Here is a 26133-nt window from a genome sequence, read left to right as displayed (position 1 = left end):
ATGGACCCATTCAAATTGTCTGATTTTCGACAGGTCCCAAGGAATTAAATGGAGAAAGGACAATGTTTTTGATAAATTGTGTTGTAGCTATTGGATATGCATATGCCACAAAGAAAATAACAATCCTTGGCTCTTACTCTTAACTGTATACAAAAGTATTGCCCAAAGACATGTAGTTGTTGAACCTATAAAATTTCTAGAATAAAATATGGAGAAAATCCCATGACTCTGGGGTTTTGTAAACATTTATTAAATAGGGTGCTGCAACAAAAAATCACATCTTAAGTCAATCTACAAATAGAGAGGTAACATTTAAAAACATAAATCAGACGAAGGACTTGTATCCAGAATATATTTTTTTAAAAAACCCTCTTACATAACAAAGATAATACCACAAACCAATTTTTAAATTGATAAAATATTTGAAAGACACTAAAAATTTCAATATACTGGTAGCAAATACATGAAAATATATTTATCATTAGTTACAGAGAAATTCAAATTAAAATGAGTGAGATACCACTACATGTCCACTAGAATGACAAAATGTAAAAGAAAGCTGATTTCAACAATTGAAAATGAATCAATGTGATCCACTATTTCCACAAACTAAAGGAAAATCACACATAGACCGATAGAAGGCATAATGGCTGAAAATGTGCCAAGATATTGGTAGATACCAATCTTCAAAAGTCTGATGGCAAGAGATTGCAAAGGCACTAAAAATACTATGCAAAGGCATGTACAAGAAGCAGAAGAAAGACCAGTGTGTACAGAGGGCAATGATAAAGGAAAAATGATAGAAAATTGAATCAGAGAGACAGATAAGGGAGCTGGTTCATCTGGGCCTCACTAGCCGTGGTGATGATTTTGAATTTTATCCCCAGTGAGGTAGTAGCCATTGGAAATTATTGAGGCGGAAGGTGACATTACATGGCCCAGGGTGAGGGTTAATTTGTTCAAGAATGATCTCCTGCAGGTTGACTTCCTGGAAAAGGAGCTGGCTTCTTAGAAGGCTCCATGGAGACCGGTTACGTCCTCATGATTAAAAAATTAATCCCAGTCAACAACAAGACTTGCCTCAAAAGGCCCTCTGCTTCTCTCCAACCATTAGCGCTGTGGTGGCAAATCATGCTACTGGCTTATGTCATCATACAGCTGTCACCATGAGGCTGCATCAGTGGTCTTTCGTCCCTGGTGGAAGTTGGGCTTCTGCAATGTGAGCTGGCAGAACAGGGCTAGAGCCAAGGATTTTCCATGCGATCTTATTACTGATCTCAGTCCCTGGTCAAGTCATGAGGGAGCGCTTCCATTGAAAGCCACATCACTCTCCCTAGGTCTTATGCCCATCCACGTTAGATTACTATGCACTTTCCTATAATGCATTGAGCAGCAAGGACCCCACACTCCTGCTCTTGGCTAAGGAAGTATTGCCCAGTAAAAGCTGCTTGTAATTGTCTTTTGTTTGCTAGACACTGGCTTAATTAAAAGAAAACAAAATCCACTTTGGTTGCTATGTTAAGAATAAACTGTATGGCAGCAAGAACATAATTAGTGATATAAATTTGAAACCTGTTCCAAAACTCTTACATGAGAGATGATGATGTAAGAGAATTTGTCTGATTTGAGGTTTATGTTGAAGCAGAACCAGATTTCCTGGTTGACTAGTTGTATGGCATGAAAGAAAGAGGTCAACTTTGACTCGAGGGTAGAGGCACCAATATTAGGTGATTTAGAAAAAGGGGAGATTAGGACTATAGTACAGCCTCATTGAGTCAAGATAGCCAATAGATCCAACACTTTAATTTGGCAACAGCTTTTTACAAGGACTATAGTTCATCCAATGTCAATCTCTGCCACATATTAAAGTGTCAAGAATGCTCACCATCTCTAACAATGTTAACAATGGTTACTATCATAGAGACCCAAAAATTAAAAAATCTGAGCTACACATTGTACGCAGAGTTCATATTTCCAGAAAGCTGACAGCATTGAATAATGCACAAAGGGGTTTCTGTATCAAAAAAAAAAAAAAAAGCATATACTTGCCTATAATATTCTCTTGCTTTTATCTTCACAATTACACTTCCAAAGAGTTGTTTATACTAAATTTGCGACTTCTTTTCTTCCCATTTCCCTTGAAACTTCTTGAAGATTTGTATCTATGCTTGCCACTCACATGAAACTGATTCTTGTCAAAGGAACCAACTTCTCTAAGAAATTCAAAAGGCAAATTTGAATATAACTTTTTTCTTCAGGTACCAGGAGAACCACTTCTTCCACCTTAAATTGCTCTCTGTCCTTGACTTCTATAAATGATTTCCTAATTTGGTTTAATAATTGACCTTTTTTTTCTTCTCAATCTACATACTCTTTTTCCACTGTGTTTATTTATGCCTCAATTTTTTGAAAAAGATTGATTTATTTACTTTAAAGAGAGAGAGAGCATGAATGGGAAGGGCAGAGGGAGAGGAAGAGAGTATCTCAAGCCGACTCCATGCTGAGTGCAGAAACAAACCCTGGGCTCGATCTCATGACCCTGAGACTATGACCTGAGCCAAAACCAAGAGTTCAACACTCAACCAACTGTTCAGGTACCTGAATTTACACCTCAAATTTAATGATAACCAAATCTGTTTGAGCACCTACGTAACTTCTTCTGATTTTTAAAAACATACATCAAATTGCCTGTCTACAGGATGCCTCTATTTGTACCCAGTGCCCGAAATGGAAATCTTCACTGTTATCCCAACTTGTTACAAGGCCTGAGTTCATATTTTGAATAGCATAAACATTTATATCCCTACCAAGCCATATAATTTGGAAGTTTTTAAAAATTTCTTCTCTCCTCATTTCTACTACCATTTCCTGGTGACCTTCTGTTTCTCTCTTGAATCCATACTTAATTTTTATCATCATCATTATCTCTCCCTGGATTATAATTACTTTAATGGATTTTAACTGTATCCAGCATGGAGCTATGTCTGATACATTTTCATTGTATGAATGTATAACAGAATAAGTTATATTTTACCTAATCTAATTTTAGACCTTGTCTTGTGGATCAAGGTAATGGGTAAGGCTGGGAGAAGAGATTCCCTAAGGCTTAGAATCCAGCTTAATTTAACAATAGACCTGGCAAAAGATCCCTATCTTTAAGAGATTTTTAAAAGGTTTAAAAAAGGAGGAAAGAGCTAAGACTTTCTAGAGCAAGTTTAGAAGCCAAGTTTCAGTGACTTGGTTGTGTAGTTGAAAAACGCTGGGAATAAGTGAGAAGCATAGGCGATAGGAGGGAAAAGGGACTTGAGAAATTTTGTTGTTTATTATAAATTTAACTTTATTATCCCACCTGCTGGTATGTTCTTAGAAGCTACTGGAAAGATTTTAAATTGTTTGGTACTTATTTTTGGATGCCACCCTAGTATGTCTTTGAATGCTACCCTGGATCAGGATGGAGCCACAAGATAGCCCCCAAGCTTTCTTCAGTTTCCAAATGAATGAGTATAAAGTCCAGATCACAGCTATGACTCCAGTCTTGAAATTTTCAAAATCAATTTTGACAGTCAGAATGGTACTTTTTCAGCACAACCTTAGCCAAGTTAATTCTCTGCTTAAAAATCTTTGGTGGTTTCATTTTTTAGAATAAAATCCTTACCACCATCCATGAGATCTAGGCCCTACTTTCCTCTTCTGATTTTCTCTTGATAGAGCCCTCTATTCAGCATAACTTTCTCTTTTTTCCCCACAAATAAATTGGGTTTTTTTTTTTTTGCATGTTCTGAAGCATTTTTTGAACATTCTCTTTGGTTTCTAATAATGTATACACTACGTTCATTATTCATTCAATTTTGAATATCCTCATCCTACCCACTCCTCCCTACAAAACTTGGCTCCTATTTATCCTTCACGACTCAATTTAGGTTAGACCTCTTCCATCTCATTGACCATTCTCTTACACAGACCTTGCTACAAATAGTTAGAAGTCTCTCCTCTGTGTTCTGATAGGGTAAGATAATCTTAACAGAGCAATGACTATGCCAACCATTCCTTGTTTAAACTGGTAGTACCTTGAATATATTTTATATTATATTATATTATATTATATTATATTATATTATATTATATTATATTATATTACTATTATGATATCAGAGCTTAGCCTAGTACTATAGTTTGACTGTTTGTGTCCTCCTAAAATTCATATGTTGTAATCCTAATGTCCAATGTGATAGCATTAGGAGATGGGGCCTTTGGGAAGTGCTTAGTTCTTCAGGATGAAGCCCTCATAAATGGAATTAGTGCACTTATAAAAGAGACACCACAGAACTCACTAGTCCCTTTCGCCATACCAGAACATAACAATAAGCCAGCAGTGTGTAACTTAGACGAAAGCCTTCACAAGAACATGACCTGCTGGAACACCGATCTTGGACTTCCAACTTCTAGAACTGTGAGAAATAAATTAAGTCACCCAGTCTGTGGTGTTTGTTATAGCAATATGAATGGACTAAGGTACCCAATAATGTCTTAGTAACCACTTAAAAATATTTGTTTAATGAGTACGTATCACTTCAAATTTACTAAATTTACTATAAAAATACAAAAATGAAATGCCAATTAAATTTGCAATGCAGTATTTATGCCCAACTTAATGTCCAAGAAAAAAAGTCAAGATGACTGCAACTATCAAATATAAGAAACAAGTATATATAAGAAAAGAAAAAAGCAAGAAGAAATTCTTTAAATCAATAACTATGTTTAAAAATTACATGTATTTACTATACCTTTTCCAATATACCTAGAATCATTTGTCATCATTTTATGGAAAAGAATACTGTATATAGTAAAAATGTAAAGGCAGCATCAAGTTCAAAGTGAATGTTTTTTATTGGAAAAGTTTGTTAATATATTCTGTGTGAGTCTTTGCTTGATTCTCAACTCCCTAAAGCTTGTATTTTGTCTTCTCTCCAATGACATGGTATTTGACTCCGTGTAAAGACTTGTGATCATTTGTTTGATTGCAACCATCTGTTCCCTAAAAGTCACTTATCTCTCTCAGGATTTGGAATGATATCTACAGATTCCTACGGTGCCCTCTTTCTTTTCCCTTGAGGAAAATTACTTTGTCTTGATTGCCCATTTCTTTTTTATTCTCTCCTGGGTTTTGTCCTAAATCAACCCTATCCATGGGGAGTTCAAAGGCAGCAATTATAAAGCTTGAGTCTAAGAATTACCAGTGACTGGTATGTGTGTTCTGGTGCCCGTTGGGACTTCTCATGTAGTTTCAGTCCTTCAAATTTCTATGCAAAAGCAACAGCATATAGAAAAGTCAAACACTATAATATGGTTTTCTTTAGATAAAATACTGAGGTGATAAGAAGAAGAAATCTGAGAATTTACCATAATGGGCAGATAGTGTGTGCCCACTACTATGCAAGGTAATTTGCTTGAATAATCTATTACATCCTCAAAACAAATCAATGAGTTAGACATTCTTTCAGCTACTTTTAAAGTAAGAAAACGGAGGATCACTGACTTGTCCAAGGAGCCACTTAGCTAGTGGAAGAGTTGAATTCAAACCCAAGTTTGAAAAACTTCAAAACATGTTCTTTCATAAGAAGCTCTTTACCTCATATGGACATTAGTATACTTTAAACTTAGTCTTTAAAGTTCTCTTTCAACTTGGTAATGTGTAAGTTCTAAGAATATCAGAGTATATATAGGGAAAGTATTAGATATGTCTCTGTATCACAAGGTGTTTATAGTCTAGTTGGGAACATGAACCAGTGTAAAACAGTTAATTTAAAAAGATGTAATGCAAATGTGCAGACACAAACCTTTTTCTTTCCTTTTTTTTTTTTTTCTAGTTTTTAAGGCTGGAGGGTAAATCCCATCCAGTGACTCCTGGCTAGCACTGGAAGTCATTATAAGCATCGAAATCAAGCAGTATTTTCTTCCAACTTTGTTCATCCCTTTAAAAATGGTTTGGATTTTCTGTGTCAATAATATTTCTATATAATTTTGTAGCAAACCTAATAATTTCTAAAAGATTCCTGATGGAATTATACATGGAATTGTTTTGATCTTATAAATGAATTTGGAATTAAATTACACTTTGAAAATATTGAGCTTTCCAATTTGTAAACACTATGAATCTTATCATTTGCTTAGATTTTCTTTTGTATCTGTCAGCAATTTTCAGTGGTTTCAGTAAAGAGGTCTTGCATACTCCTTATCCCTAAGTATTCTATGTTTTTTGGCACCATCATCCCTTAAATTTCATATTATTCTTTTTTCCTTCCAGTACCCAAAACTATAATTGATTTTTTTAATATTATTAAAGAATTTGATCATTTTTGAGTACCTGAAATTATGGTTATTAGTAACTGAATATTATTTGAAAAGCATTGATGCATAACACTCTATTTTTAGCTAGTCCCTTATAATATAAAAAGCCATTTCATATTTATTACATCATTTCATTCCTTCAACAAACCTTGAGCCAGTCTTGTAAAATGTTATTATTATTTGCTCAGTTTAGAACAACAACAAAAAAAGCATAGTAGGTATCATTTATTGAACACAAACTATACTTGATTGTTATATCTCTAAGTTGTGTTCCTACAAACTTATTAAATTCATTTAATAGTTATAGTAGTTTTATAGATTTCTTAAAATTTTCTATGTAGACAACTATGTAATCTACCTTTTTCTGACAATGACTAGGACAACCAGTATGACTGAACAAAAATGTGAGAATGGGCACCTGGCTTCATTCTCAATCTTAAGAGAACGTGCTAACATTTTCATAGGACATACAGTGTCCTACAATATTGATAATTTTTATATTTGTCAATGTCTTTGTCAGATTTTTGTTTTGGGGTTATGCTGGTTTTGTGAAACTATTGTAAAGTACTCTCTATTCCTATATTTTGTGAGTCTGTTGATAAGGGCTACATTAAAAAAAAATATTTCATGTAATGCACCAGGGAAGCCATGTGGGATTGGAGTTACCACTGTGGGAATTCTGACGATGAACTCATTTCTCTAATAGATATAGAACTATTCAAATTTTGTATCCAATTTTGTTAAATTATAGTTTTTTAAGAAATTTGTCTATTTCATATAAATTGTCAAATATGTGGCAACAGAAGTCACTTTCTATCCTTTGGATGTCATTAAGATCTGTGGCAATAGCATCCCTTTTGTTCTTGGTATTGACAACAAATATTTCCTTCTTTTTTTTCTCTTTTTTTTATTTCCTTCTTTTTAGCAATCTAAGGATCCATCAATATTGTTTAACTTCAAGAACGAGCGTTTTGCTAATTTTATTTTCTCTTGTTGTGTGTTTCCTCTTCTGTTGATTTCTTTTTTTTTTAAAGATTTTATTTATTTATTTGAGAGAGACAGAGAGAGAGAACAGAGGGAGGGTGAGAGGGAGAGGCAGACTCCCCAATAAGTAGGGAGCTCGATGTTGGGCTCCATCCTGGGACACTGGCATCATGACTTGAGCCGAAGGCAGACGCTTAACTGACGGAGCCATCCAGGAGCCCTCTTCTGTTAATTCCTATTCTCATCTTTATTGTTTCCTTTCTTCTACTTACTTTTTTAGTATTGTTGACACACAATATTACATTAGTTTCAGGTGTAAAACTTGGTGATCTGACAAGTTCATACATTCTGTTTTGTTCACCACAAGTATAGTTTACCATCTGTCCCATTACATCACTGTTACGGCATCACTGACTGTATTCCTTATGCTCTGCTTTTTGTTCCCATGACTTAGTCATTCCATAACTGGAGGCTATGTCTCCCTTCCCCTTCACCCATCTTACCAAAACCCCCAACCCCCTTCCCTCTGGCAACCACCAGTTTGTTCTCTGTACTGATAGTTCTGATACTGTTTTTTGCTTGTCTCTCTTTTTTAGGTTCCATTTATGAGTGGAATCACATGGTATTTGTCTTTCTCACTCTGACTTGCTACCCTTAGCATAACATCCTGTAGGTTCATCCACGCTGTCTCAAATGGTGAGATCTCATCTTTTTTGTGGCTGTGTAATATTATATATATATATATATATATATATGTTTTATATATATGTTATATATATATAACATATATATGTTTCACAATCCATTCACCTACTGATGAACATTTAGGTTACTTCTATGTCTTCTACTTATTTCAAGCCGAGTTTGGTCTTTTAGTTCTAACTCCCTGGAGTAGAATTTACTCATATCACCGATTTTAGTCCTGTACTATTTTATTATTTATTACTATGATATTATTTTCTAATTTAAGCATTTAAAATTATAAATTTCCCTCAACAAACTCTTAGTGGCTTTCACAAATTTTATTAGACGGTATTTCTAATTTCATACATTTTGAAATATTTTCTAATCTCCTTGTGATTTCTTCTTTGTACCATGGATTATGGAGACGTATATTGCTTAATTTCCAAATATTTTTTTAAATTTTCCTAGATGTCTCATTATTATTACTTTTTAATGTATTCTGCTCTATTCAGAAAATAAGCGATATATTATTTCTAAAGTACTGAGTATTTCAACCTTTTTTATGACTACCTTATGATCCTTTTGGTGAACATTTCATTTTACTTGAAAAGAATGTGTGTTTTGACATTTTCACATGTAACATTCTACAAGGTCAGTGAAGTCAAATGGGTGAGAGTTGTTCACATTCTCTATCTCTTGATTTTCTATCTAATTGTTCTATCAATCACTGAGAGAGAAGGGTCAAAATCTTCAACTCTTTGTGGTACTACCTACTTCTCTCAATTCTGTCAGGTTTTGTTTCATGCATTTTGTGGATCCTCCATTAGATGCATACATTTTTAGGATTATTAACTCCTTGAGCAAGTAACCTTCTTTCATTATAAAATGTCTTTCACTGTCTGTTGTAATGTAACTTTTTTCTGATGTCTACTTGTCGTTATATTAAGATAGTCATTCTAACTCTTAAAATATGGTATATCTCACATTTTAATATTAGAAATGTTTAAATGGGGGCGCCTGGGTGGCACAGCAGTTAAGCATCTGCCTTCGGCTCAGGGCGTGATCCCAGCGTTATGGGATCGAGCCCCATGTCAGGCTCCTCCACTGGGAGCTTGCTTCTTCCTCTCCCACTCCCCCTGCTTGTGTTCCCTCTCTCACTGGCTGTCTCTATCTCTGTCAAATAAATAAATAAAATCTTAAAAAGAAAAAGAAATGTTTAAATGATAAAAAGTATTTTTAATTTACCCACATATTTATTTTTTTCTATTGTTCTTCACACTTTTCTACAGATCCAAATTTATATTTGGTATCATTTTTCCAACCTGTAAAATAGCCTTTAACATGTGTTCTATTACATGCCTGCTACCAACCAATTTTGTTGGAAAAGTCTTTTCAATCTTTATTTTTGAAATATTATTTTGTTGGACACAGATTTTAGATCCCCCCCCCTTTCCTCTTTAAATATGATAATCAGTTTTCTTCTGGAAGTGTTTTCCTTGAGAATGGTAGTCATTACTTTTTCCCACATGTAATGACCCCCACACTGGTGCTTATAGTATTTCTTTTTTATCAGTGCTTTTCTACAAATTGGTTAGGATGGCTTTCCATAGTATAATTTTCTTTTCCTTTTTTTTTTTTTTTTTTTTTTTAGTTTAGAGTTTGTTGAGCATCTAGGGTCTTTGTGTTTATAGATTTTATTACATATGAAAAATTTCCAGCCTTTTCTCCAACTCTTTTTCCTTGTATCTGTTTCTAATAATTAGTCCTTCCTGGTTGTGGGACATACCTTCCTCTCTGTTAAGTCTGCATTCTCAATGGGCATTTTGAATCTTAGATTATTAAGCATATGAATTTTCTTGCCTTTCTCTAAAGACTATTGAGTTTGGTGCTCTTAGGAGTCAGCTTAGGTGCAAATTAGCTTGGTCATTTTAAGGCTTCCTTGGCCCTATTCCTCAGGCATCTCTTTTTTTGATTCCCTCCTGATTTCTCCAGGTATCCATCAAGATATCTCTTGTGTATACTTTACTAGTTTTCCAGCTTACAGCAGCCTGTATCTATTTACCCAATTTCATACCTAATTTCTACCCTTTGTATGTGCACTTGAATATTCAGGAACATTCAATGGATATTTGAGTGTTTCCCTGCCTATCTTTTTTCTGATTCTTTGCCTCTCAAATTTGATATCTCCTAAGTCCCCAGTCTTTAATACCTGTATCTTCAGCTCAACGAGATAAATATGCTCTCTTGATTCCTCAACCCTATTTTGACAAATGCCTACCGGCAGGAAGCCTAGACCACTTTAAGGCTCAACATGCTTCTTTCCCTTCCTCATAGTTTACAGTACTGAAGTGCCTAATGTCCAAAGTCAAAAGGTATCAATACAAGTTATTCCATATGGACAGAACTGAAAATCTCCAGAAATGTTTTTCTTTTCTTTTTTTTTAAGATTTATTTATTTATTTGTCAGAGAGAGAAGGAAATCAAAAGCAGGGGAGCTGCAGGCAGAGGAAGAAGCAGGCTCCCCGCTGAGCAAGGAGCCAGATGAGGGAGTCCATCCCAGGTACCTGGGATCATGACCTGAGCTGAAGGCATACACTTAACCAACTGAGCTACCCAGGCATCCCATGATTTTCTTTTTCTTTTAACTTGGTCATCCCTCAGAACCTACAAAGTTAATATTTCATGGGCGCTCAAATAGGTTCTTGAATTATATTCACTATAAAAATCAGCATATTTCAGGGTGCCTGGGTGGCTCAGTCGTTAAGTGTCTGCCTTTGGCTTAGGTCATGATCCCAGGGTCCTGGGATCAAGTCCCATACTGGGCTCCCTGATCAGCAGGGAGCCTGCTTCTCCCTCTCCCACTCCCTCTGCTTGTGTTCCCTCCCTTGATGTGTCTCTCTCTGTCAAATAAATAAAATGTTTTTTAAAAATCAGCATTTTTCAAGCAAGTTTTCTGATATGTGATCATCTTACAAAATGAGCTTCGCTTTTATCTAAGTGCTGCAAAAGACTTGACGTACATCCAGTCATTTTGATTGGCCACCCATCAAATGCAGGCTTATCATAGTTGTTGAGGAGATCCTTCAAAGTTCTACACTATGAAATGTTTAATTCAAATTATTAAAGTACAGCATAATTACTTCTTATTCTATAATGAGAAATAAAGTGTAGTTTTCTAATGGCATGGTATAGCATTTATTTTCATATGGCAGTATATGTGTTGAGAAAATGTATTGATTCACAGGAATATTAAAAGCAGATTGTTTTCTTCACTCTTCTCAAATTATACATTTATTTAAATTACAGACTTTGTAAATGCTCTTCATGTAATTTAGATAGGCTCTCTCAGAAATTTTCATGATTAATATAAATTAAAACACATGCATACCAAGTTGTTTCCATTTGTCAAAATTGTTCAAAATTCCAAACTTTCTCTGTATCTCAAATATTGAGGTAATCTGAACATAGAGTTCCTTTCAATTTAAAAATGTTCTCTCTATAATGAGAACAGGGTAGGGGAAAATAGCATAAATTTTTAAATGTTCTTCAGAGAAAGCTCTGAAATAATGCATTTCTTTCTGTCTGTCATTTTGTTTTGTTTTGTTTTCATTTTCAAAGGGTGAACTGTATTGCCATGTACCTCTCAACTAATAAATGTGCTTGGTTATACAAGATACACTCCAAGAAAACAATTTGACTTTTTCTTAGTTCTTGCTATTAAGTTATGCTTTTGAGATCCGTAGATAAAATCATTACCATCTCTTTCTCTATACTACGCTGTACAGAAACACACACACACACAGATGAGCTTTAGTTTATTTCTTAATGATTTCCTGTAGCACTGTATATCAAATTACATTTGTTTATCTAGGGGGAGAGAAAATAATAATATATCATTTCATTAGTTATTGCTCCTCTTTGCATTAGTCATGCCAGACATTAATGATTTATCTTATTCAGTGATGCCTCTTTTATATTAAAATATTATAAACTTCAAAGTATGTCTCTAATTAAATCCTTAATATGAAAAAGTCTTGGTGAGTCGATGCCTCCAATATTTTAAATATTTCTTTATTTCCAATGAGTTGAATAATCTCAGCAGAATGTTAGTCAATTACGAAGAATACGCTTGGGAAAGCTGACCGTGGCATAGTAATTAGGAAGCAGCTGAAATCCCTGTTTCTTGCAAGTTTTCAAGAATATGCTTGTTCAAAGGATGATTTTAGTAGAAACCATTGAATATGTCCTCTGAATTTTATTTTAACACGGTCTAGTCATGACATTTTATCTCATCAACAGTGAGACCACATTCCCAAAATGTGCTTGCTGAATGCTCTTAACATAATGATTACTAGGGAAGGAATTGAGATTCCTGAGATATGTGAGAGGTTCAGTTTCTTTTGAGATCAAATTGTCAGTGCTACCATGGTGTGGGGTACGCTCTCGCAAACGAGGAGCTCACATCTGGCATCACTAATAACCTTTAGATCTAAGCATAGAAATAAAAATAAATTTCATTTAAATTCTATGCATAGTTTTATTTTCTTCCTCCTCCAGTATACATTTCTCTAACAGCAGTTATTTGCTATTTTTCCATGTAAGTTTTGGAATCTGAGGCTAACTTATGAAATGTAGAAATTAACCCACTCTTAGATTAGGTACTATGTATACAGATGGGTACATTTGAAGACCTGAGCCACACGTTAAGATACATTAAGATGACACAGTTCTGTTTCAGAAGACCAGATAGACTCCTATACAAACGGAATCCGTTTTCTGGTTCAGCCAAACAGAGGAAAGATCTCAGTGTGAGTGTTTCAGAATAATGTCCATTGTATACCATGTTTGATTTACTGTGCTTGTTACAAGAACAGTTTGTGTCTATTGGAGTAGCATTAAGATCTCCAAGGCCTTAGAAAAGCACTATATTTGAAATCAACCCCTTACCCCCAAATATGCCCCCCACACCCAAAAAGGTCTTTTCATTACACCTTTGAAGTATTAAAGTTAACACAGGACATCTTTAGGAGTGTGCATATGTGAAGGAGTAATGTGTGAGAATAAGCAAGATCCTATCTGATTTACCATAAAAACATTCTAGAGGGGGAGTTACAGAGTTATGGTTTCGATTCTGACATGTGAAACCTGTGTTGTGTCACTCTTATCCTTATAGTAAGAAAAATCTAAACTAAAAATGAGTGAATTTTCTTGAACCCATAGAGAACTCAAGACAGGATAAATTGGTCATCCCCCAATCCAGAAAGAGTTGTGAATCAGAATCACAGCAGTGATCTGCTTACTCAGAGCAGAAACCATGAGAACAATGAACAGGTAGGAATGCTTAAATGGTAATTTTGGAGACTGCTCAAGTCTGAGTGAGGTTGGTACCAGAGAAAAACTCCTGGTGGCCTGTCTTAGGGGTTCCCCCCAGTCTTGTGGATTTTGCTTCAAGGAACTCAACAGGTTCTCACTGTGAAGATCCTGAAAGATAAGATAACTTCATGGTTCTGGCAGAAGGAGCAGAAAATTAACATCTGAAGTACAACCAGAGCATTCCTCAAAACCGAGGCTTACTCTCCAAGTAAGAAGACTCTATTTATTTATTTATATGCCTTATTACACTTGGCATGTTATTTACCTGACTCATGTGCCCACCAGCCTTTCTGTCTAACCTTAGGAGGCAGAGAACAGTTTGTTACTGGACTCATGAGCCAAACTGCATACTAAAAATATCAATAAACTATAATATCTGTATCAGATGCCTAACTTTTAAAATTTATAAAACCTGCACAGTGACAGATAATTACAAATAGAGAACCACAATGTTATTCATTTTAGCCTTAATAAAATGTTTTTAATATGAAATAATACAAACAATATATAGACCTTAAGATGTAGAAAAGGACTGTGATTGCTTTAGGTCAGTCTCTAGATGTACATTGTCCAATATAGTAGCCACTAGCCACATGTGGTGTTGAACACTTGAGATGTATCCAGTCCAAATTGAGATTTTTGTAAACAATAAACCAAGCACTGGATTACAAAGACTTAGTTAAAAAAAAAACATGTAAAACAGAAAATTATTTTATATTGATTACATGCTGGAATAATGATATTTTGGATAGTGTTAAATAAAATTATAATATTAAAATTGATATTACCAGTTTTTAAAAATAGTAGAATACTAAATAATGCATATGTAGCTCACATTATATTTCATTTGGACAGCCACTCTAGAAGGAAAAAATACAAAACTCCGGATCAGCCATACTTTAATCAGTAATATAGTAATGGGTCATCTGATGACTTACAATAAAATGTGTTAAATTACCTCAAAATCTTTTTTAGCTTATTGACATCATTTCATTGATTTTTTTTTTCAACAAGCTGAATTTTTCTGTGAGTTTTGGCACTGGGAAGACACAAGTCAGACAACACCATTGTGAATTTGTCAGAATTTTAATTCAGAAGCAGCATGCATGAGTGTTGTCTGGAATAATAATTTTTTGAATTTTCAGCTTTGGCTATACCAATAGATAACAATCATTAAATGTAAAACACTGAAACATTTATCAAAATTAGTACAGCTGGTAATTTCCATTTCATTAAAATTTATATGTGTTTTCATTTGTAAAGTTTCTTAAACTCTCGGAGATCCATGAAACCTTTCAAAGTTTATAGATGGAGATCATGCACTCAGTGAAATTTTTTGGAACATTTTGTGGATTTGTTCATTTTTCTATTCTGGAGAGAGGAGTCAAAGACTTTATCAGTTTTCCAAAGGACTCGATGATACAAAAAAATTAATTTCCTACTTTAGAACTAGCTTGACTTCTTTCCAGTACTGTGACTTCTTTTTGGTTGAGATAAAGACTAGCATAAGTTTCTTCAATTTAGTCTCTGCTTTTAAGTTTTTTGAGTTTCTGAGTTTTAAGAAATTAACTGGAAGTATTAAGAGATAGTAAATGCTTGGAAGGGAGGATGAGGGACTGCTTTTTAATCTGAAAATGATAGCAACTTTATATGATTTAAATCACATTTGACATTTTCCATCTATCTGCTCTCAGTAGTGGAAGAGTTAATGCCTTCACAAAGAGTAGTTGATGTAAAAGAAACCCTCATGTACTATTAGTAATAAAGCAAACTGGTGCAGCCACTGTGGAAGGCACTATGGAGGGTCCTTAAAAAGTTAAAAATTGAACAACCTATGACCCAGTAACCTCATTACTGGGTATTTATGCAAAGAATATGAAAACACTAATTCAAAAGGATATATGCACACCTATGTTTATTGCAGCATTATTTATAATAGCCAAATTATGGAAGTGGCCCAAGTGTCCAACAAATGATGTATGGATAAAGAAGATAAATGGAATATTACTCAGCCATCAAAAAGAATGAAATCTTGCCATTTGCAATGATGCGGATGGAGCTAGAGAGTCTTGTACTAAGTGAAGTAAATCAGTCATAGAAAGACAAATACCATATGATTTCACTCAAATGTGGAACTTAAGAAACAAAACAAATGAACAAAAGAAAAAAAGAGAGAGACAGAAACCAAAACCAGACTCTTAATTATAGAGAATAAACTGATGGTTACCAGAGGGAAGGTGTGGGGTAAATAGGGGAAGAGGATTAAGAGTACACATGATGAGCACTGAGTAATGTATAGAAATGTTGAATCACTATATTTTACACCTGAAACTAATATAACACTGTATGTTAACTATACTGGAATTATCATTTAAAAACAAATAAACAAAAGTAGTTGATGTCTAAGTTGTCAAAATTTAGTTAAATTAATTTTGTATGAGGGCGATCATCAAATTTTATCCAAAAGAAACTTCCTTTTTGGTATTCTCAGACATCATTAACTTCACAGGCACACAAGCTAATATAGAGCAAAACATCCCTTAGGCTCAATAAAAATAAAAACAAACAGCTCTCCACCCTGCCACTGCAGGCTTTAGCATATGAAACAGTGATTTTCCTACCACAGGAGCCAGATTTGCTTTAGAGAACACTAATTTCATAAATTTACCTCCAAACTTGGTATAGTCTGAAGACACAACCCTTAAACACAAAATGGTGCAAAGTCTTCAAAAAACTGAACCATTTTTTTAAAAGAAAAGCTCACAGTTTCTGTTTTGTTTTTTTGCTCTTATGTCTATGCCAGCATAATAAAACAGTTGATGCTCAGTGTGGCAATTTCAAAAATTTGAACCCCAAAAGTGTGTGTATTAGTAAATAATAGATTATTTGAGTTTCTGAAGTAGTCCCACAATGTAACTCAAATCATAGCAGGATCGGAGGCAAGCAGCCACTGGCTACACAAGATACAGGACAGGCAGGAGATCCACTGAATCTTGTGGCTCTAACAATTCTGGGCACCAGCCTGGGCTAGAGTAGAGTCCTGAAGAGTCTTCCATGTACATACCATATCACCTATAGATCAGGGGAGTCCAGAAGACAGACCAGAGGTTGGGCTAGGGAATGGGGTGGACACCAGAAGACTCAGTACAATGTCCCCACGTTAGAGATGCTTTTGATATTTAGCTTTCACTACAGGAAAGCCATAAACCTTGACTATAAAACATAACACCATTTCAGTGGCTCAAAATCTATATTCACAATGATACTAATACATTCTATGTTTGTTTCACTACCATTCTCTTAGAGTGTAGAATAAAGATTCCAGAGGCTGCATGAAATATGATACATAAGTGAGATCCATGAAACATGAAAAATGAATTCAAGAACAAGTATAAAAATCCAGCCAGACACTAAAGTCACTTGCAACAATGTAAACCAGTGCCATTCTTCTCACCATTTTTGTCTGTTTTCCAAAATACAATTATTTGAGACAAAAGTATGTTGTGTAAGTTAGCATGTAATGATTATTACTGCTATTTTAAATTTATTTGTTTGTTTATTTTTTTTAAGAGAGAGAGAAGGTGGCTGGGGGAGAGGAAAGGCAGAGGGAGAGGAAGAGAGAATCTTAAGCAAGTTGCATGCCCAGCTCTGTCAATGTAGGGCTCAATCTCATGAACCTGAGCCCATGACCTGAATTACTGCTATTGTAAATGAATAAATAAATGTTTAAATTTTTTCTTAGTTTTAATTTCTAGGCAAATTTTAATAGAATAATGCCCATAAACAAATGCTCCTTGAGGTGCCCAAAAAATTTTCAGAGTATAAGGGAGTCTTGAATCAAAAAATTTTGAGAATCATTATCCTACATTAACATGTTAAAATAAAGAAACACAATCTTCTCAAAGGGTATTTAAAATCCATCTTATAAAATTTAACATTTTCCTAGTAAAGAAATAAGCAGAAGTTATTCTTAATAATAATTATCACAGATTCATTCAAGCTATACTCACATGTGCAAAGAAGTTTCTACCTGACTGAATAATCTGTAAATGTATACTTCCAAATCAAGAATAACTTGGTCTTTTCAAATTTAATTGCCATCTTTCCATTAAACAGTCAGTATGTATAGTAGAAGATTTAGCTTCCTATTGGTTGCTGAATTAGAAAGTCTCTTTGGTGATTTTGAGCTAAATGCTTTAAAAATCCACTTCTCCTTCCCCCTTTCCAAAGAGTCTCTGGTTATGAAGATGTCCACTCTCTCTCTATGGACCCATGTGATGTCTCACAAATTTGCTCTCTGCCCCAGTTTCCATCTGACCTGTTATCTGGGTTGGCAACTCCCAAGTGCGGCAGATCCCACTGGAAATTTTGAACGGATCTATTGGGATACAGCCTAGCCAATGGTCCTAGCCATTCGTCATGCTTTCTGGGTCCTTGTCTCTATGATTAGACCTCTGGGTGCCCACAGGCCATTCTCAGAACTTGTGCATTTTCTCACTAGGGTAAGCAGAAACTTCTGGATCCTTTCACACTGTGGCCAAGCCATGTGTACCAAGGAGTTCCTCTTCAGACTCTGCAATGAGGTTCCACACCACCCTCATCTCTGCACCACCATGCCCACTCCCTGTTGGAAATTATGCTGGTCCACAGTCTTGAGAAGCAGAACAGTGGAAACAATATTCTTCAACATTTATTTAGGTATTTCTAAAGTAACACTTCCTTGTCAATGATCAGTTTCAAGGAGTAGGTAGAGGAAATCAAAAGTACTGTCCTACTATTGTGTTCCTTATACGCTCGCCATCTCTTGGGTCTTAGAGAGTCAAATCCCCTTTCAATTTTACTGTGACCACCCTTAGCTCCTGCTTCTTCAATCTTGATTCCATTTTCCCTGATAAGCTCTCACAGGAATAAGAGAATACAAATCAGGACTCATTTCAAAACTTATATGTATGATTATATTTTTTAATAAAAAATGGAAGAGATACCTTCAAAAATCTATAGCACACATTACATTGAATAATAAAATGTTAGAAACATTAAAAGGAATGTCAAGGAAAAAAATATGGATGCTCAAGATCTCTGTAATATTCAATACTACCTGCAATTTCTAGGTAATAGTTTTAAGACATAAAAATGAATGAGATATAAATATCAGAATGAAAGAGACATAACAGATATCTTTATGCTAATGTTATTATTGCTGGTTTGGAATAACCAAGAAAAGTGTCTGTCACATTGGTAGATTTGTTAGAACTTCCAATAAGGTGGTCTGCTATAAAATAAATATAAGAAAACCAATAGCTTTAGAATGTCTTAAAAAAAAAACAAGTGAATTGAAGTTCACAGTATCAATTAAACATTAACAGTACAAGTGAAAATACTTTTGCTCCCTTTTTCATTTTTCCCTTCTCTTACATTTCTCAGAAACTATAGTTAACAAGTTGCAGAAGAAAAACAAGTAAAGAAAGAAGCCAAAAGTCAAAGAGCAGATATTTGCTGATCAAATTATCTCTTCCTGCACTACATATCTGGGGATGGTGGATATATTTAAAATTAATTTCAACACTTTCATTGTATAATAGTACCAATTTAATTTTCAAAATGAAATGTTTTAATTTATATTGTGAAGACATATGACATGTGAGTACAAAACCCTGCCACCATCATAGTTTTCATCTAGGGCAATGGAAAAAAAATTATACTGAATATATTTGAAAGAGACATGCAAGACAAAACAAAGTTGCTTTGAGATTTCATCTATGAATAATGTTAGTTTAACTTGCTGGCTATATTATTTAACAAAAGTATATGACTTTCAATATCTGACTTTATTGAGTCATAAAATAAATTATGTACAATGTATTTTATATAAGTAAGTTATTCAAATTATGATCTTTGCTTTGGCATATGTTTGGAAAATTCAAAAGCAATTTTTAAAACTGGAAAATTCTGATATCAAAATATACATATGCATTGTGTACTAACCAGAAGGAATTCTAAACAATTTCACAATATAATACTGTTTATTTTAAATAATGAAAAAAATAGTTGTAATAGGAAGCCATAGACTTTCACATCTTTAGGACACTCACAGTATTATTTATACTCACAGTATAAACCCTGTCAAACCTTTTTCCTAACCCCCCAAGTAGAAAAAACTGCTTCCTTCCTTTTTTATGCTCCCTGCTTTCACTTTAAATAATACCTGCATTTGAGATATTTCAGTGGAATCAGATGTTTTCCCTGTTAGATTAAGATCCTTAGGGACAATATAATTTCCTCTTCATTGTTGTATTGTATGTGCTTTGTATGTGTTAGATACCTATTAAAAGAATGATGGATAATAATTCTGTTGAAAGGAATATATAACTCAGAATTCTGAGCCATGAAATTTTTCTTTATTGTAAATGCTTATGATGTTTATCTACATTTACTACATTGCTTTTTGCTATTTATTACCTTACCTAACAGTTTTATTACATGAATTATTATTATCTGCATGACCTATACTTAAAAATCATCAAGAATGATTTCTTTTGAGAGAGAGGGGAAAATGGTGGAAGAGTAGGAGGACCCCAGGCTTGCCTCATCCCATGAATACAACTAGATAACTATCAAATCATCCTAAATACTCCAGAATTCAATCAAGACTGGAAGAACAAACTCCACAACGAAAGGTAGAGAAGAGGTCACATCAAAGAAGGTAGGAAGTGTGGAGAGGTAGCTTAGGAGAAAAACGGTTCATGGATGCTATGGTTGGGAGGAAGCTGTGGTTGTAGAGAAGGGCAATTGTTAGACTAACAAAAAGAAATAAAAAGCATCCAAATCAGTAAGGAAGAAGTAAAACTTTCACTATTTGCAGATGATCTAATACTATCATGGAAAACCTGAAAGACTCCACTAAAAAACTGCTAGAACTGATAAACACATTCAGTAAAGCTGTAGGATACAAAATCAACCTGCAGAAATGTGTTACATTTCTATACACCAATAAAGAAGCAGCAGAAATAGAAATTAAGAAAACAATCCCATTTATAATTGCACCAAAAATTAGATATGTAGGAATAAACCTAATCACAGAGGTGAAAAATCTGTACTCTGAAAATTATAGAACACTGATGAAAGAAATTGAAGATGACACAAAGAATTGGAAAGACATTCCATGCTCATGGATTGGAAAAATAAATAATGTCAAAATGTCTAACTACCCAAAGCAATCTACACACTTAATACAATCTCTATCAAAATATCAACTGCATTTTTTCACAGAACTAGAACAATCTTAACCACGAAAGACCCCAAATAGCCATAACAGCCTTGAAAAAGAAAAGCAAATCTGGAGGTATCACAATTCCAGACTTCAAGCTATATTACCAAGCTGTAGTAATCAAAATAGTATTAGCACAAAAACAGACACATAGATCAATGAAACAGAATAGAAAATCCAGAAATAAGCCCTCAATCATATGGTCAATTAATCTTCAACAAAACAAGAAAGAATATCCAATGGGAGCTTCTTTTCAACAAATGATGTTGGGAATATTGGAGAGCAACATGCTGAAGAATGAAATTAGACCACTTTCTTACACCATACACAAAAATAAATTCAAAATGTACTAAAGATAAAAATGTGAGGCCCAAAACCTTAAAAATCCTAGAAGGGAGTGCAGGCTGTAACTTCTTTGATATGAGCCATTGCAACTTTTTTCTAGATATGTCTGCTGAAGCAAGGGAAACAAAAGCAAAAATAAACTATTGGGATCATATATTAAAAAATCTGCACAGGGAAGAAAACAACCAACAAAACTAAAAGGCAACCTATGGAATGGGAGAAGATATTTGCAAATGATGTATCCAGTAAATGGTTAGTATCCAAAATATATAAAGACATAAAACTCAACACCCAAAAAACAAATAATCCAATTGAAAAATGGGGAGAGATATGAAAAGATATTTTTTCCAGAGAAGACATATGGATGGTCAAGAGACACATGATAAGATGCACATCATCACTTACAATCACAGAAAAGCAAATCAAAACTACAATGTGACATCACCTCACACCTGTCAGAATGACTAAATCAACAACACAGGAAACAACAGGTGTTGGCAAGAATGTAGAGAAAAAGGAACCCTCATGCACTGTTGGTAGGAATGCAAACTGGTGCAGCTACTGTGGAAAAGAGTGTGGAGGTTCTTCAAAAAAGTTAAAAATAGAGCTATCTTATGCTCTAGCAAGCCCAGTACTGTGTGTATTTACCAAAGAATAAGAAAACACTAATTCAAAGGGATACATGCACCCCTATGTTTATAATAGCATTATTTACAATAGCCACGTCATGGAGGCAGCCCAAGTGTCCATCAATTGATGAATGGATAAAGAAGATGTGGTATACACATACAATGGAATGTTAGCCATCAAAAGAATGAAATCTTGCCATTTGCAATGATATGGATGAAGCTAGAGAGTATTATGCTAAGTGAAGTAAGTCAGACAGAGAAAGACAAATATATGATTACTCTTGTGTGTGCAATTTAAGAAACAAAATAAATTAGCAAAGGAAAAAAAAAAAACAGAGAGAGAGACAAGCCAAAACACAGACTCAACTATAGAGAATAAACTAATGGTTACCAGAAGGAAGATGGATGGCAGGATGGGTGAAATAGGTGATGGTGATGAAGCAGTGAACTTGTTGTGATGAGCACTGAGTGATCGAAATAAAAACTTTAAATACATAAAAATTTTAAAAAGGAATAGTCAACCTCAAAAAAACAAAAAGAATGGTCCTTTTTGCTTCTATCTTCAAAGATTTAAATTTACATAAACTAGGAAAACTGCTATAACAGGTATATTAAAAATTATGAAGCATTTGAGTGACATTGCTATTATAGAGATTGTAATAAATTATAATGTAATTTAACTTTCCGAAACTGAATAATAGAAATTTTAAAACCTTTGCTTGTCATGCCATGAAAAATGAGAAAAGATTCACTTTGAAACAGCGAAACAGCCATAAATCTGTTTAATGGTTGATAACACAGCCAATATTTTAAAGAAAACAAGATAGTGGTTTAATATATTCCAACTGAATTTTGAATTTTATAAATAAAATATAAGTAGGTAGGAAGGAAATTAATATTTCAAAGTGAAAGCGAAACAGTATATATAAGAGAGAAGCAAACTTAAAACCACAATGAAGTTCTCTGGGAGATATTCTATAATTTCATAATATACCATGAAATGATCTGTACACAGTCTGTTTGATAATGTCCTTCACTGCTCAATTTAGCATCATGTAAGCAATACAGATGGTGTGTCTACCCTATTTTCTTCTTTCTAATGATGTCTATGTTCTCCTCTTGGAATGTGAAATTTAAAACATATATGTGACATATTGTATGTACATCTTTCCCTCCCTCCCTCCTTCCCTCCCTCCCTCCTTCTCCCTCTCCTTCTTTCCTTCTTTCCTTCCTTCCTTTCTTTCTTCCTTCCTTCCTTCCTTCCTTCCTTCCTTCCTTCCTTCCTTCCTTCCTTCCTCCTTCCCTCTTTCTTTCCTTTCTTCCTTCTTTCCTTCTACCTTTGACCTTTATGATTTATGGTAGATATGCTCATATCAAGCCCAGCAATGGGTTTTGATTGATATAAGTCAACCAACCAAAGGTTGGTTTAAAAGATGCTATGGGAGAGGTGCCTGGGTGGCTCAGTCAGGTAAGTGTCTGCCTTTGGCTCAGGTCATGATCCTGGGGTCCTGGGATCGAGCCCACATTGGGCTCCCTGCTCAATGGGGAGTCTGTTTCTCCCTCTCCCTCTATTCCTTCCCCCTGCTCATGCTCTTTCTCTTGCTCTCTTTCTCTCTCTCTCTCAAATAAGTAAACAAAATATTTTTTAAAAAGATGCTATGGAATACCATTTTGGCTAATGAGACAAAGGGTAACTTCTGAGGGGCTTCTAGGAAATGTGCCCTTGCTCTTACTAATTAATGGGGAGTCCCTGTTAAAACCTTGGATGTTATAGGGACTAAATGAGATATTTTGACACAAATGAACCAGCCTAGGATAATCTGATGTAAATCAGCAAAGAAAAAGATTTTCAAAGTCTGGGTTCCTAAGGCCATTACTGGTGTCTTCAGTCAGCTGCTGTTAACAGAATACCATAGACTATGTAACTTAAACAATAAACATTGATCTCTCCCAGTTCTGGGGACTAGATGTCTGGTGAGTGCCCTCTTCCTTATTTGAAGACAATTGTCTTCCCATTGTATCCTCACTTGTCAGAGAGAGAAGAAATAAGCTCACTCATCTCTTGTCACAAGGATGTTAATGCCATCATAAGAACAGGAAAGAAGAGCCCTCCCAAAGGCCTCATTTCCAAATACCATTACATTGGGAATTAAGGTTTCAACATATGAATTTTGTGAGGCCACAAACTTTCAGTTCATAGCACATGGACTCAACATATCCTGGAGCTCCCCTAATTCTGAACTTCTTATCTGGAGTAGTTCTCCTTGTTGCTCAAAAATGTGAATCTGAGATTTTAACATATAACTCAAAAGATACAAGACGGAAAACAATTCTACAGTAACATTATAAATGATAACACTTGTGAAGACCAATGCTATAAATCTGAGTGAGTGTATTGTGCTTTTTTGTACCCATCTTCATTGAGACTTCCTTAAAATACATCATGCATTAAGAATGCCATTTTCTTTTTCATAATTTTCACACTTTCTTCATAAAATTAGCATTTCACATTTTTCATTATTTCTTAAAAGTGAAATGTAGTATACATTCTGTGCCTACAAGTACAGAGAGCACACTCATAAAACTCATTGGCGAACAAAACAAACAATCACGTAAATACAACTCAAATCAGAGTACCAGAACCCTGGAAGCCTCCTCCACATCCATGTCCAAGCACAACCCTAACTTCTAACAGCAGAGATTCGTTTTGCTTATTTTAGAAATTGTGATAAATGGAATCACAAGGAATGTATTATTTTTATTAGATCATTTCTTTCGTAAGCCGTATGTTTCTAAGATCCATGCATTTTTAAAAGTAGATGCTGATTATCCATTGTTTTTGCTGTACAGAATTTTAGAATGAATATGCCACCATTTATTTATCAATTTTAACATTGATAGACATTTATTAAAAGGCATCATTAAAAATGTGAAAATTCAAGCCACAGACCAGTGAAAGGTATTTGAAATACATAAAGCTGACTGAGATCTCACATCCAGAATACACAGTCTATGACCATACCACTCTGAACATACCCAACCTTGTCAGAATACATAAAGATTACCCAGAATTCAATAAAAGACAGATAACCAAGTAATAAAATGTGTAAGACTTATAAATGCTATATAATGGATGATGGCCAAGTCTTCAATAAAAACCTGTAAAGATTATTTTTATTAGTAGTAATCAAACAAGTGCATATTAAAGCATAATTACATTCCACTATACATGCCCCAGAATGGCAAAAAAACAAACACAAAACAAAAGCAGGCTTATGACAATACCAAGTATTAGCAAACAAGTTTAGCAACAGAAATTCTTGGACTCTGTGCAGTTGGAATTGGCAATTAGTACATTCTGGAAAATATTTCCCTTGATCTTCTAAACTTTAGCATTTGCAATTTCTGTGACCTGAAAATTTCACTCATAGGTATACTCTCACTCGGTGGCCATTTGTTTCAGAGGACATGTATATGCATATTTTTAGCAGAATCAATTTGATTTGTCTAAAAGAATGGAAAGTATTTTTTTAAATCATCAACTCTCTCTTCTAGATCAATTCAATTGTGTCATAATTTACAAAAGACAAGAGCACTAAAGGAATGAGAAAAACAGGGAAGTAAAGTTTAATGTTGAACCCAGAGGGCTGAGCAAAAAAAAATCTGCAGGAGGTCCATTGTGCTCAAAATTTGTGGACATTGAACTTAGGGGTAGCGATTATAGAATTCATTACTATGTCTCCTGGACTGATTCTCTCCCATTCAAGAGAAAAACAATTGTTCATACCTTCTCGACTATTCTCAAGCCTGATGTGGCAGCCAGGGGTGTGTACTGCTCAGATCTTCCTCCAAGAGGAACCCACCGAGAATGTAGCTGGCTTACTGACGTCAGGGGCCATGACTTTGGCTCCATCACCACCTCACACACAGGACGGGTTCTCCTTGGGCTGCTCCCTGCCAGTGATTGTGTGTGGCAGAAGGAACGGAGCATTGTTCTGTCTGAGAAATGACTCCTCAAAAGTACACTCTTCACTCTGGGACCCCATCACCCTGATTGAGACTCTGTTAAAGCTGTCTCAGTTGGGGTGTCCTTCTACTCAAACACCCTTCCTTTCCCACTTCCTTTCATAGTTGTTCTTACCTGTGTTTGGTCTGAAAGCTTCCTGTGCTAACTGCCCTTCATCATTCACTGAACATCCCCAAATAATTCTTTTGGACATCCAGTTCCATTCTGCTTCCCGGAGGACTTGAACCAGCATGTCCAGTAACCTATACTCTCTCCAAGCACTCTCAAAAACATCACCTCCCAGTCCTACCTTCCAGAGTCAACAGAAATTCAACTTTTTCTTCCAGAAATTCTAAAAGCTTATTTACATTCTTATCAATTAATTCTTCCTTTCAAATTATTAAAAAGAATTGTTCTTCTGCTTTAAAGGTGACTACAAATTATTTGCTGCACTTTTCAATGAGCGGTGGAATCTAATTATTCTGCCCCTGAAGTTG

At 34.7% G+C, this 26133-nt stretch overlaps 1 pseudogene; it reads right to left on the bottom strand.

The window, feature by feature from the left end:
- LOC123795504 (mitochondrial intermediate peptidase pseudogene) overlaps positions 1–25889 on the bottom strand; it is a 49216-nt pseudogene extending 23327 nt beyond the window's left edge.
- Positions 25890–26133: the final 244 nt, after the last annotated feature.

This window comes from Ursus americanus, chromosome 6 (assembly GCF_024610735.1).
Source record: "Ursus americanus isolate L20-20 chromosome 6, mUrsAme1.1.p, whole genome shotgun sequence".
NCBI classification, from domain to species: Eukaryota; Metazoa; Chordata; class Mammalia; order Carnivora; family Ursidae; genus Ursus; species Ursus americanus.
The sequence above is the reverse complement of the archived record's forward strand: the minus strand, read 5'-3'. Positions and strand labels throughout refer to the sequence as shown.